Consider the following 15,265-nt stretch of genomic DNA (forward strand, 5'->3'; position numbering starts at 1 on the left):
AAGGACAGTCCCCACGGAAGTTGAGGAAACTTCCTGTAAGATGGATGAACTGTAACACTCAAGTAAGTGTCGGAAAGATTTAGACGCACTAACCAATCGTCTTGAAGAAGTAGATCTCTGAGAAGAAGAATGGTCTGCATCTTGAAATTATGGTATACCACGAAGTTGTTGAACACCTTTAGATTGATGACTGGACGATATTTCTTGTTTGTTTTTAGAATTAGGAAAATGGTGCTGAGGAATCCTGATGGATCGAAAAGTAGTCTTTTCTGTAGCCTGTGTTGAGAGAAGGGATTGCACTTCCTCCTGCACAAGGAGAAACTGATCCTGTGAGAAACAAAGAGGATGGGTAAGACAACAGTGCGTCTGAATCTGATATAGATCTGTGCAATAACCCTGAATAGTCTGAATCACCCAAGCATCTGATGTTAGAGACAACCAAACATCTAGACAATACGCTAACCTACCTCCTACGGGAGGAAGGCCAAAATTGGACGTTCTTAACTGAGAATTGATCTCCTTTGGCTCTGTATTCTCTGTTTCAGAATCCATGGGAACGGCGGCGGAAGCATTGGGGTTTGTACTCCTGATAATATTCTTATTGGGAGCATAGATTATAGGAGCCTATGTGGAGGAATTGATCCCTGGAAGAATAATATCCGGCAAAGCGACTCCTACCTTTGCCAGCCCTGCCAAAAACCAGAGAAAAGAAGATCTTCTTCAAAGAAAACTGGGCTTTGTCAATGGTAGCAAAAGTGGAAACATATTTGCCTATTTCCTTTATGAAGGAATCTCCAAACAAAAGGCCATTAGCCTGAGGTCCCTCTTATTTAGTGGTTAGGCTATTCAGCTTCAGATTTGTTTTTAGTAAAAGGGTTTTACGTCTTTCTTGTGAAATGTAAGCATTTGTATTGCCCAACATGCTTGTGGCACGCTGAGCCCAATTCGACAGGGTGTCAGGGTCTACCTGTTCCCCTTCCATCTATGCCTCCGTGGCTTAATCCAGAATCCTTGTCAATGGGCCCACTAGATCCAAAATTCTGTCCTGGCAATTAGACCAGGCACTATCGGTTCCTTTCTTATGGTCTTTTCCAAATTTAGTAAAAAATAATAACATATTTGGTTTAATAATAGGGGTATCAGCCAATTTATTGGTAAGGGACGGACAAAGTAATTCTGACTTTAATTTATTTATGGAGGACGTATCCAAGGAGTGTCTTAAAAAAAGAAACATATTCCGACACATGGTCAGGAGGGAACCACTCTGTGGCATTTGGGTAATGGATTAAAACAGGGTGAAACTTAGGTTCCCCTAAATGATCTACAAGATCATTGGACACTGGGTGGTACATACCATCTTAAGGAGAAATTCTATGCCTTTTCTCCAGAGGCCCATTATCAGAGAGGTCATCAATGACATTCAAATTAGCTTGGCTTGGCAGTTCGGGCTGGACTGTTCCCATGAGGCACAGGGTCAAGACTGATTTGCATATGGCCATGTCTGAACTGGGGTGGCATGGTGAGCAAAATAACGATGGATTAAACCCAGATCTGTGACTGGGGGTGAATGTTTTGCCATTGTGCAACATTCCGTCCATCATCTTGTGTGTTTTGCTGTTCACCCTATGTGGGAAGGGTATGCCCAGACGTGGGTCCCGTGCTCACTACACCACTGGAATCAAGCTATCCTGGTTGATGACGGCTGATAGCCAGAAACCGGTCCTAGGATGCTTGATTCCGGTCCAAGGAAGACATGGCTTGGCAGTTCGGGCTGGACTGTTCCCATGAGGCACAGGGTCAAGACTGATTTGCATATGGCCATGTCTGAACTGAGGTGGCGTGGTGAGCAAAATAACGATGGATTAAACCCAGATCTGTGACTGGGGGTGAATGTTTTGCCATTGTGCAACATTCCGTCCATCATCTTGTGTGTTTTGCTATTCAAATTAGCCCTGTCATAATCCAAGATGCCATCATCATCACAAATCAGTGTGCTGCAAGCTGGTAGGGGTGTGGAGGCAGCGCCGCTGTGCTCGTGATGAGCCCAGCTCGTCATGAGGCACAGTGAAGCTGTGCTCATGTCGAGCTGAGCTCATCACGATTCCGCCCACTAATTGATTCTCCCACACAGGTGGGGAATCAATCGCTCGTGGGCGGAGCGCAACCGTTATGACGAGCCCAGTTCGTCATGAGCACAGCTCCACTGTGCCTCATGACGAGCTGGACTCGTCATAAGCACACAAGGGGTTAAGGAGGAAGGAAGGGAGTCTCCAAAAAGCAACCTCTCGTGTGGGAGGACCAATCTTGATAGAAACGCTTTCTAAAAAGACCCTCTGACGTGCAGGTCATTTCTTTTCTTTTTTAGAAGGAACTTCATTGGGGCTATGCAGCAAGAAAAGAGGGCTTATTTCTCTCAGTCAAGATAATTATTGATATTCTCTATGTCTTAATGGCTACACTATTGTGATGTAATGTGGTAGTTCTTTCCCAGGGTTGTCTGGGTAATTACGTTTCTTTATTTTGGCTGCGGTGTCTATTAAAGCGATAAAGAAAGCTTAACATGAGCCTTCAGTTTTTTAATAAAATTAAGCCGTACAGTAAATGTGTCCCAGAAGATCCCACAATATAAACAATTGCTAATGGACTCTCATATCTCTATCTCGTAAAGTAGCAGACGAACATATTCAAGTAGCGGCTTCTTTTACCTTCTTGCATCAGAATCCATGTGGTCCGTAATCCCATCAATACAACAGCATGCAGAGAGAAAGCCATTTAACCTGCTACTAAAGTACCGGAAATCCGCTGATTTCTAGAGAAGGTACCCCTGGATCAGGGCTATAACGCATCAGCCATCTTAGCATGGTCTCAGATGTATTCATGGCTAAATATGAACCACCAAACATCACCGTAAGTGTTTAACTTATAACGCAAAAATTGACTGGTCACAGAGACACACTGTGTGAACCCTGGTTGCTAGAGGGTTGCAGGGGGCCTAAACCAAATGTTAGAACATAAAAATGGTGGGCATATTATCATAATGGAAACTTGACATACTCATTAAACCACTTCCCAATAATTAGACAGCTCATGTAAGCATAATCCATGCCTTAAAATGTGTATGTGAGCCTATCTATATGCTGTCCACAACAAGACTTCCTAACTCAAGTATGATGGTCACAAAATCTAGCAGGACCCAACCAAAGGATAAGGCAACATTCCAGTGGCCATCTGAACATGGTGTTCACTCCTGTATTCAAAGGTCTGTGCAATGCTATCTTAACGGCCAGAAGGACACCAGAATAAAAGTCAGATGACTTGCGATGGATATGACAGATGAGTAACAGGGAGTACTGGAATATAGGAACCCTATCTTAACTGTAACAATTGCTATCAACTGAAAATGGGAATCAGGATGTCAGATGCATTGCCTGGGATATAACAAATGGGTAAAAAGGGGTAAAAAATATACTCACTGTATCCATTGCTATCAACAAGAAAAGAATAGTAAGAGTACAATCATCGGGCCCATCGTGATGGCAGGGCATCCTCAGCCATATCTAATTGCATTTCCCCACAGGATTTCACTATTAAGACCTAAAGTACATGTTTGTAACATTAAGATCCAGAACACGTCTCGCAATTTGCTTCCATCAGCTTAATCTTTCACCCCTTGCCAACAATTGTTTCTATAATTAGCCATTTTATATTCTCTGGTGGATGTTCCTGTTCTGGGAAGTGTTTTACCATGGGGGCAGTTAGAATCCTTGTTTTGATAGCAGATCTGCATTCTGTCAAATAGATGTAAAATCTCCGGCCCATCCCCCACATATTGCTTGGCCACAAGGGCATATCATTAGATATATAACATTCTGTCTTTTGCAGTGTAGAAATGAAATTGATTTGATACATGCACAACCTGAAATTCAGTGGTGGTTTGTGGTTTGTATCGTGCTCCGGGGTGCGTCCTCCGAACTAGGGCGTGAATGAATGTAGAAAAGCACCCCCCAACAACATGGGGTGTGTCCCCCAGGCGCGTCACTGTCCTCAGAACTGGGTTTCAAAAGATTGTACTGGATTCTTCAATGTTCAATGTTGAAAAACTTTATTTGTTATTCAAAATTCATCATGAGCGTTTTTTTCAATTCAAACGCATTGCAAAAATAATAGTGTTGGTTGTACATTCCCAATGCATTTCGGCATAAGCCTTCCTCAGGGGAACTCTAGAAAAACAATAAAGATGACGATAAGCGCTATGTCTGAGGTATATTGGTTACTCATGTGTTAAAAAAGACAGGTGAAGGTGAAAAAAGTGATTAAAAACCGGTCGGATATGAACACGCGTAGCTGTGGTGAAAATAAAAGGAGTTTTTAAGCTCAAATGTTTCCATGCTCGTGATGATTATAGAAAGCTGTTTCGGAAATCGAAAGTGAATAATAGTGGTTAAATCAACGTGTTGTTACAACTATAGATTAATTCAAGCGTGGTTTCAAATGAAAGACGGTAACGAACAATGTGGTTACTATCAAAGTTTGCTTCCAGTCATAAAGTTAGTAAGAAGCGTAAAGGCATTCTAAAATGGTGACGGAGGTCGTTCTTACCCGGTGTTGAAAAACAAAGGTGCGTGCTCCCGCGTTTGATCACAAACGTGCTGGTAGTTGTGAATCGAAGTCTAAAGCGGAAGTAAAAAAGGCTAACAGCGTGTGACGTGATAAAAAATGATATACATAGAAATGGGACTGCTGTTAGATTATAAACAACCTGAGAGGACTAATATAACTAACTGAAGGTTAATACTAGTGATGATGACTTGTTAAGCGCACGTCGGGTGGACATGTTAAAGTGTTTCGACACAGTTTCACATGGTAACATAAAAGAACAGAAGCGTCAATGTGGATGTTAATGGCGATGTTAATACTATATACAAGAGTATGAAAAACTGCGTGTTAGAACTAAGGCAATTGGTGACCATACAAGAAATATAAGAAATATAAACCACATTAAAGATCCACAGTATTTAGAGCAATTACAGATAACATAAAAATTCTGTGCGGTCATTTAAACCGTCAGGTTTCATCGAGTTCAACAAATATATCCAATGGTTCTCTCTTTTGAGAAGAAAGTTATGATTGTCTCTTCCTTGAGTTTTAGTAACAGTCTCTAAAATGCAGAATTTCAACAGAAATCATCGGTTGCACAACATTTTTTGGAAGCCGGGCACAACATCAGCCAATTGAAATTCTGCATTTTAGAGACTGTTACTAAAACTCAAGGAAGAGACAATCATAACTTTCTTCTCAAAAGAGAGAACCATTGGATATATTTGTTGAACTCGATGAAACCTGACGGTTTAAATGACCGCACAGAATTTTTATGTTATCTGTAATTGCTCTAAATACTGTGGATCTTTAATGTGGTTTATATTTCTTATATTTCTTGTATGGTCACCAATTGCCTTAGTTCTAACACGCAGTTTTTCATACTCTTGTATATAGTATTAACATCGCCATTAACATCCACATTGACGCTTCTGTTCTTTTATGTTACCATGTGAAACTGTGTCGAAACACTTTAACATGTCCACCCGACGTGCGCTTAACAAGTCATCATCACTAGTATTAACCTTCAGTTAGTTATATTAGTCCTCTCAGGTTGTTTATAATCTAACAGCAGTCCCATTTCTATGTATATCATTTTTTATCACGTCACACGCTGTTAGCCTTTTTTACTTCCGCTTTAGACTTCGATTCACAACTACCAGCACGTTTGTGATCAAACGCGGGAGCACGCACCTTTGTTTTTCAACACCGGGTAAGAACGACCTCCGTCACCATTTTAGAATGCCTTTACGCTTCTTACTAACTTTATGACTGGAAGCAAACTTTGATAGTAACCACATTGTTCGTTACCGTCTTTCATTTGAAACCACGCTTGAATTAATCTATAGTTGTAACAACACGTTGATTTAACCACTATTATTCACTTTCGATTTCCGAAACAGCTTTCTATAATCATCACGAGCATGGAAACATTTGAGCTTAAAAACTCCTTTTATTTTCACCACAGCTACGCGTGTTCATATCCGACCGGTTTTTAATCACTTTTTTCACCTTCACCTGTCTTTTTTAACACATGAGTAACCAATATACCTCAGACATAGCGCTTATCGTCATCTTTATTGTTTTTCTAGAGTTCCCCTGAGGAAGGCTTATGCCGAAATGCATTGGGAATGTACAACCAACACTATTATTTTTGCAATGCGTTTGAATTGAAAAAAACGCTCATGATGAATTTTGAATAACAAATAAAGTTTTTCAACATTGAACATTGAAGAATCCAGTACAATCTTTTGAAACCCAGTTCTGAGGACAGTGACGCGCCTGGGGGTCTTTTGCAGTGTGTCATAGTGCGCAAATTGATAGTATATCCATTATGGGTGTGGGTGTCTGTTTCCATGACACTCTCAGAGACCAGGAATTGGCCACATTTGAAATTGCCCTTGATGGGTGTTGGACCCGGCCCTTCCGGCAGGTTTATTACCCAACTTTTTGGTTTTGGCCTCCTGTTTTTGACTTCCTTATTGTTGTTTTTAGGACTCAGGGCACTTTACTACTGCTAATCAGTGCTAAAGTGCAAGTGCTCCCTGAGTACATTGTATTGGTGATTGGTTTATCTAAGATTGGCATATTTCATTTACTAATAAGTCTCTAGTAGTGGGCACCAGCTGTGCCCACGGTCTGTAAATCAAATGTTACTAGCGGCCTGCAGCACTGTTTGTGTCACCCACGAGTCGCCTTGCAAACATGTCTCAGACCTGCCATTGCAGTGTCTGTGTGTACAGTTTTAAACTGCTATGTTGACTTGACAAGTGCATCCACTTCGCTTAAATAAATATAATTCACCCATAAGGTAGGCCCAAGGCAGCCCCATGGGCAGGGTGCAGTGTACTGGGGTGTTTTACATGTCCTAATATTGACATACTGCTAATTGTATTTTTAAATATTACAAGGCCTATCCTTCCCATAGGGTAACATGGGGATTGCCTTAAAATATCTTTTAAGTGTAATTTCCCATTGGGAGCAGATAGAAATTTGTGGCCTGATTCACAAAAGTAATCAGAGACAAACTCCTAACTTTACAACTTTTGGTATTCACAAAAGGCATTTAGGAGTATTAAAGTTAGGATTCCTAACTTCACTACTCCTAAATGCATTTTGTGAATACCAAAAGTCATAAAGTTAGGATTTTGTCTCAGTTTAGTAGTAGTAAAGTTAGGAATCCTAACTTTACTACTCCTAAATGCCTTTTGTGAATACCAAAAGTTGTAAAGTTAGTATTTTGTCTCCGATTGCTTTTGACAATCAGGCCCTCGGGTGTCTGAACTGACAATTTAAAAATATATCTTTCGATGAAGTTGATTTTTAAATTGCGTGTTTGAAAATACTCTTTTAAAAGCAGACATTTTCTTGTTTAACTATTCTGTGCCTCTGCCTGTCTGAACAATCCACATCTAGGTTGATTGACAGTTTGGCTTTTGTGCATGCACTCCAATCACTCACACAAAGGGGGCTGAGGTGTGCCCTGCATCTTCTGATGGCCTATCACCAGGCGGATGGGTCTTCCCAAGCTACAATGGTGGGAGGAGTTGTCGCTGACACCTGAATAGGGCTGTGCCTGTCCTCACCGCCCTGTAGTGTGTCTGGAGCCAGGTCAGGGAAAGGCAGGGTCCTTTGAAGTTTGTCTACTTGAAAGGCAGAAAGGGGTATAGTATTGGACCCCTGACACCATAACTTTGGAACACTTCTGGACTGAGGGCTCTGCCAAGAAAAAGAGCTGGATTGCTGTCAGGAGGGACTGCCACTTGGATCTGTTGCTTTGTGTGTTGGCCTGATGCTGACGCTTCTGACTTGGGCAGTGAAAGGACTGGACTTTGCTTTCTGTATCCTGCTATCCCTTTTCCCCAAGGGCTTAAGTAGAGCTTGCCTCCTGTTAGAAGACTTAGGGATATCAAAGACTTCATCCGCATCTTGTTGCCAGCACTTGGACTCTACTGCTGTGAGTCCTGAGTTCACAGGAGGCACCAATACCAGTCCTGGGACTGTGGAACTGTGTGGTTGTGCAGGAACAGCAAGAAAAAGATAACTGTAGGAACCTCCATAGGATGAAATAAGTAGCCGTGACACAGGAGATCCTTAGGATAAGTGCAGGTTTATTCCAAAACAATAGGACCCATCCAATCCTTCACCCAGCTCCCAAGCATTACAGTTTCACCAACCGTCCCTGGTCCCAGGACCCACCTTCAAACCAATACATTCTCTATCCTAGGCAACGGCTAGAACATTCCTACATCATAATGACAAGCTAGAGATACCAGATGACACATGCAGGGCATCGCTGTGACATCCAGAATCCCACAATAACGCTGCCTGTACCTAAGCCGCAGTCACTGCTCGTGAGGAGCACAATGCATGGAACGCGACACCAGTGTTACTTACCTCGATTTTACGGAGTTCGATCTGACTAGAAGCACGCATCGACTTCTGCACCGACTTTCGACCCGATGCCAGCAATGCCTCACCTCCGCACTACATCGCAAGGTCCACGAGACCTCTTCATTTCCAAGGTACTGCTTTGCGGGTCTTCCTGATGCCATATCTGGTCTGCACTCCCTTGCGGTCGGGCTGAACTGTTGGATTTGATGGTCACAACACTGCAATAGCCCCAGTTGGAGACATCGACTTCAAGGAACATTATGTGGAGTTTATTCTTGCAAAAATCATACCTTTACTTGTGTATGTTGGATCTTTATAATTTTGGTCTTATTTTTTTCACATAAATATTGGCTTGTTGTCTAAACTGGTGTGGACTCATTGTGTAGTATTTTCACTGTGTTACTGTCTGTGTATGTACAAATGCTTTACACATTGCCTCTGAGATATGCCTGACTGTCCATGGCAAGCTACTAAGGGGGTGTGTAACTCCCTTACTCTGAGTGAGGGTCCCTAATTGGACATGCAGCAAACCACTGCCAACTAGAGACCCGATTTCAATGGGATTAACACTATCTATGTTTTTTTAAATGAAATTGGTACTCGTCGTAACTCAGGATCTCACTAAGTTATCATTCAGATTTTTGTTGCAGCAATGTTACTTTCTCATTAATGTCTTATGATGCATACTAATTTAGGATCCCTTTTTTCCTTCTCTTGCCACAAAATATGGTCTCTGTCATAAAATCTTGCTTTCTTATAGACCCTTCTTACTTGTCTTCTACGGTAACCTTGTGCACAGAGCTACTCTCTCATGATTGTTTCCTTGTCATCATAGTCTACTAAATTAGTGCAATTGCATCTCAGTCTGAGGAGCTGGCTAAAAGGGTGGTAACTGTTGAAATGTAGAAGTGTGCTACGTGTGGTAGGATTCACAAACTGATCTACTTCCAGTTTACCATCTTTATGTTGTATCCATATTTCCCAAATTCTCATGCAGGCTTATATTTGCTTTGAACCTTACATTTTGGTTACATAAATTGATCCATTCTATCAACTCATAGAGTTTCTTGTTCCCTTTCCCAAATGAAAACAATGTCATCCATAACGCGTCCAAAATGTCTCTGACTCAAAAAAGCGGGCCTACATCATTGTGAATATTTCTGCCCCAAATCACTCATGAAGATGTTGGCTACGCTGGGTGCACAAGATGCTCCCATACTGACTCTGTTTTCCTGAAGAAATAAATCTTCACCAAATTCAAAGGTAAGACAATCTTCACACATTCTACTATGAATATTCGAGGGGCTTCTTTCAGGTGACACTGTATGAATTTATATACTACAAAGATGGCTGCCTCTTGGGGGATGTTACTATATAATGCTTCAATATCTAGGGTGACATAAATCTCATTATATTTGTTGTAAGCCAAGCCATCAACACATGTTATCATATGTCTAGGGTCTTTGATGTAGGTTTTGAAATGAGGTACTATGGGCCGTAAAAATGAGTCCACATACTTCGATAAGGGTTCAGTCACAGACCCTATTGTGGCGACAATGTTCGTTAAAGGTGGAACCTGTTGATTTTTAGGAATTTAGGCACCCCATAAATGTATGCCATGCAGGGTATGTTAGCATTAAGAGATTTGTATTTTTTTGTACATATGAATCCCTCATTACGGGATTGAGGTTCAATGTATATTCTATGGCACTCGGCTTGTGGGGTCAGTGGTGATACTCATGTGGTGCTCCATGTTGCTCAGCATTCATTTCAGCTTCTGCACATAACGGACAGTGTCTATGAGCGCGATGCCCCTCCTTTCTCACCATTTTTTACTGTGACTTTCTTATTTTGAGACAAAGTACACATATATTATTTTTGAAGACGGATTGCTAACAATATACTGTAAGGTTAGAAAGGGTATGTTTCTTGTATTGTACAGTGGAATAGTGTCCAGAAGAGTAGTTTAGAGTGGAGTACAATAGAGATACATACAGTGGAGTGGCATTGACTGCAGTGGTGTAGAGTTGAGTGGCATACAGTGGAACAGCATACAATGGAGTGCAGTAGCGTAGAGTGAAATGGCGTAGATTGGAGGCATGTAGAGTCGAGTAGCATAGAGTTGAGTGGCATAGAGAGGTGTGGCGTGGAGTGGCGTAGAGTGGAGAGTGGAGTAGCGTACAATGAAATTGCATATAGTATAGAGCATTCAATAAAATAGCGTACAGTGAAGTAGCCTAGAGTGGAGGGGCGTACAGTAGAGTGCTGTACACTGGAGTGCCATAGAGTTGAGTGGAGTAAATTTGAATTGCATAGAGTGGAGTGGCGTAGCGTTAAGTGTGTATATAGTGGAGTAGCATACAGTGGAATAGTGTACAGTGGAGTGGCATACAGTTGAGTGGGGTAGCGTGGTGTGGAATAGGGTTGAATACCGTAGACTTGAGTCATGTAGACTGTAGTTGGGTACAGAGGAATAGCATATAGTGGAATGGCATAGTGTGGAATAGGGTACGGTGGAGTGGTGAACAGTGGAGCGGCATAGAGTGTAGTGTGGTGGAGTAGAATAGGGTACACTGGAGTAGCATTGAGTGCAATGGCATAGAGTGGAGTGGTGCACAGGGGAGTGAGGTAAACTGTGTAGAATAGCATATAGTGGAGCTGCATACAATGGAATATTGTAGCGTCGCATAGAGTGGATTAGCATAGAGTCAAGTAGAGTGTCGGATAGTGTAGCAGCGTAGAGAGCAGTATGGTACAGTGGAGAGGAGTACACTGGAGTGGGATAGCATATAGCGGAGAAAAGGGTCAGAGTGGAGTGTCGTTTTGTCAACTATAGTGGTGTGGAGTGCAGTAGAATGGAGTGGAGTGGTGTAGCATATAACTGAGTAAAGTCTCATAATTTGGAGTATCATGTTGTACAGTACAGTGTAGTGATGTCTCATACAGGATTGGAAATTGATGTAGACAACAGTAGAGTACAGTGGCATACAGTTAAATAGAGTTTTGTGGAGTGGCGTACAATACCATTTTGTAGCGTGTGGGTAGAGTAGACTAGCAGTGTTATAGAGTACAATGGCATAGAGTGGGGTACAGTAAAGTGGCATACAGTGGAGTAGAGTGGAATACTGTGTCAGAGTGGAGTAAAGTGGAGTAAAGTGGGATGCAGTGGCATACAAAGAGATGCGTACAGGGTTGCCTTGTGGACTAGAGTATTGTAGAACGGTATAAACAGGAGTAGATATTGTACAGTGGCCTACAGTATAGTACAGTGGAGTGCAGGGGTATAGACTGGAATAAAGTGTTGGAGAGTGCCATACAGTGTAGTAGAATGTTGTTGCATAAAAGTACAGTAGTGTGTCAGTGAAGTTGCGTAGAGTGGATTGTTGTACAATAGTGTAGAGTGAGGTAAGTCTCACAAAGAGGTGTTTAGTGTAGTCGTGTAACGTAGTGTGGAGTAAAGTATGATAGAGCATATTGGTGTGTCGTAGAGCACAGTGATATAGAGTGTAGTGGAATAGCGTAGGTAGAAAACTGTTATAAATTGGAGTTGGGCCTCGTACAGTAGAGTGGAATGCTGTGTCGTGAAGTATAGAAAAGGGTTGTATACTGGAATAGAGGGTTGTACAATGAGTGTGCAGGCAGAGAGTTGAGCATAGAGTTAGATGGGGAGTGTATCGGGATAGAGTGGAGTAGAGTGTCAAAGTGTAGTAGTCTTCTGTTATAGTGCTATATGGAGTGGAGGTGTGCCGTGCAGTGGAGTAGCATAGAGTGGAGTGGCAAAGAGTGGATTACCGTACAGTGGAGTAGCATACACTAAAATTGCGTACAGTATAGTAGCATTCACTGAAATAGTGTAAAGTGGTGTATCCCAGAGATAAGTGTCATACGCTGGAGTGCTGTAGAGTTGAGTGGCATAAATTGGAAATGAGTGGAGTAACGTATAGTGATGTGGGGTATAGTGGAGTAGCTTACAGTGGTATAGCATACAGTGGAGTGTGGTAGAGTGGAGTGGCAAAGGGTGGAATAGTGTAGAGTTCAGTGATGTAGAGTGTAGTTGCATTCAGGGTAACAGCATATAGTGGAATGGTGCAGAGTGGAATAGGGTACATTGGTAGGGTGTACAGTGGAGTAACGTACAGTGGAGTAACGTACAGTGGAGTGGTGTAGATTGGCATAGCATAAAGTGGGTTGTTGTAGAGTGGATTGGCTTAGAGTGGAATGGCATACAGTAGAATAGTATACATTAGAATAGCAAAGAGCGGAGTGGCGTAGAGTGTACTGTGGTAGAGTGGAATAGCGCACAGTGGAGTACCGTAGAGCGCAGTCATGTAGAGTGGAGCAGTGTACAGTGGAGTGAGGTACACTTTAGTGGCACACAGTACAATAGCGTACATTGTAGTGGCGTAAAGTGGAACAGAATATAGTGGATTAGTGTAGACTGGAGTGGCGCATAGTAAAGTGGAGTAGAGTGTAATAGTGCAGAGGGTTGTAGAGTGCAGTGGAGTGCTGAAGACTGAATTGGCATACAGTGGAGTGGGGTAGCGGGTATAGCATACAGTTTAGTGGCGTACAATGGAATGGCGTCCAATGGAATAGTGTAGAGCAGAGTAGTGTAGAGTGGAGGGGGGTAGAGTGGAATTTCATAGAGTGGAGTCCAATGGACTAACATAGAATGCAGTGGCATAGAGAGGAGTGGTGCAGAGTTGAGTAGCATATAGTGGAATGCCATATGGTGGAATAACGAAGAGTGAAGTGCCATAAAGTGGAACAGCGAATACTGTGATCATCAGAGATTCCATGAAGTGCTCCAACAGTAGTTCTTTGTTGTTCTGCTCCAAGTTCTTTAACTCAGAGATTCATGGCCCATACCTTTGGCACATACCTGTGTCGGGTCATCCGACCATGCCTGACCCTTGCGACCACGCTCCTGTGTGCTGTAAGGCTTCCTGTATGTTCTCCTGCAGCTTCTCTCCACTGTCGCTCTCTCACCTCTATCTTGCTCGACACACTCTATTTTCTGATGTATGTTTCTAGCCGCTGTTTAATTGTTAGTATCTTGCTTCCGTTTTGTTCTTTGACTCTTTTCTCTCTGCCTGTTTTTGTGCTTTTACCTTGCTGATTTGTTATTCTCGCTGTGTTGTCATTTGTGCTTGGTTTACAGCCCATCTGTGCACTTTTTGCTCGTTTCACTCATTTTACTGTGCCTTGCGCTCTTTTTCAGAATCTTATCTTCACATCTTGCTCATTTTGAACTCCCTATTTTTTCCGTTTCCGCTCTTTTCACTCTTTCTCCTCTCTTTCTATTACCCTTTGGATATCTTTTCCCCTCTTTCAGCCTCCAACATGATCTTTACCTTTTTCCCACCTTCAGCCTGGTGCGCTATCCTGACTGCACACTCTCCCAGCTCCACCCCCTGCTGTCCCTTCCCCTCCTGGACCTACTCAATGGCTGCCGCTGTGCCTGGACCCCTGGACCTCCACTCTCCTCCACTTGCCCATCGCAACCCAACATGTGTTCAACACTCATTGCTGCTCGCTGCACTGCTGCTGTGCAGCAGAACATCAGAGGCATTCTCATGTGCCACCTGCTAGTTCTCCTGTACTCTCCCCACCCACCTCACCACCTCCGCAATGAAAGCACCCACCCCGACTCACTCACAAGCACACACATCAGTCACCTACCACACAGCACTCCACTCCATCATGCATATTCCTCAACACCCACTCTCTCACCAAACATGCAACTGAACTCTGTGACCTGCTTCACGACCACTCATCAGACCTGCTCTTCCTCATGGAAACCTTCATACCCTAGACATTGCTTGACTATTCCCCCGGCTACATGATTGCCAGACAGAAGAGATGACACATGCCCAGAGGCAAATTGCTATCATCTTCAATGATTCCATCCCCTGCACCACGACCTCAGATGCAACCTCTGGCAGCATGCAACAACTGACCTTCTAGCTCCACATCACAGCTAACTGAGCAACACCCTCATCTACTCTCGACCAGAACAATGCACCAACTTTGCCAGCACAAAAGCAGACTTCATCATCACACCCTTCAGCCTAAGTTATTTGATACTCTCATAAAACAAGAGTCTGCAATGCATCCATGCTTTGAAACCATGGTAACAGCGAAAAACTTTAAAACTTTACCTCCCATGAGCTAAGAATCCCCATCTGCATTCCAAGTGACCATGGTCGTCCAAGGATGTTTTCTTGCAAATAAACCAGTGGCCTCCTCAGTTGCAAAACTTACAGCCATTAGCCAATTGCAAAACGTCTCTGGCAAACAAATCTCTGAAGAAGACTGGAAGCAATGTAATCCTCTCACACATAAATAAAAAAAAACAATGACATTTAAAAGATGACTCCTGCCTTCCCTTTTAAAATGTGTCCAAAGGACTGCCTCGCAGAGCGCTAAATAAAGTCAAGTCAAGTCAAGTCAAATAGCTTTATTTCAATAACAAGTATCATAAAAGCATCAGACAATCCTTCAGTACAAAAAGGAGAAAATACAGTCTATTAAAATTAATAAAATATAGCAATACATGAATTAAAAAAACAATCAGGATATAAAATTATTTCATCATGGATTGAACATTTCATAATTGTTTTTAATTAGTAGGATAACAAGCATTGAAAATGCAATAGGTCTCGCCGTTGATTAAGTTAAAGCCATTTGCTTTGCTAATGGTATTGTATAGCAAAGCAAATGGCTTTAACTTAATGAAAGGCGAGACCTAATGTTAGTGTCAGTCAGTGTCAGT

The 15,265-nt window shown here is 42.4% G+C and overlaps 1 pseudogene; it reads right to left on the reverse strand.

The window, feature by feature from the left end:
• Positions 1-463: 463 nt before the first annotated feature.
• On the reverse strand, positions 464-1,117 carry LOC146835336 (uncharacterized; annotated as a pseudogene).
• Between the last annotated feature and the right edge of the window lie 14,148 nt (positions 1,118-15,265).

The sequence above is a fragment of the Triturus cristatus genome, chromosome 4_2, assembly GCF_964204655.1.
Source record: "Triturus cristatus chromosome 4_2, aTriCri1.1, whole genome shotgun sequence".
Lineage (NCBI taxonomy): Eukaryota > Metazoa > Chordata > Amphibia > Caudata > Salamandridae > Triturus > Triturus cristatus.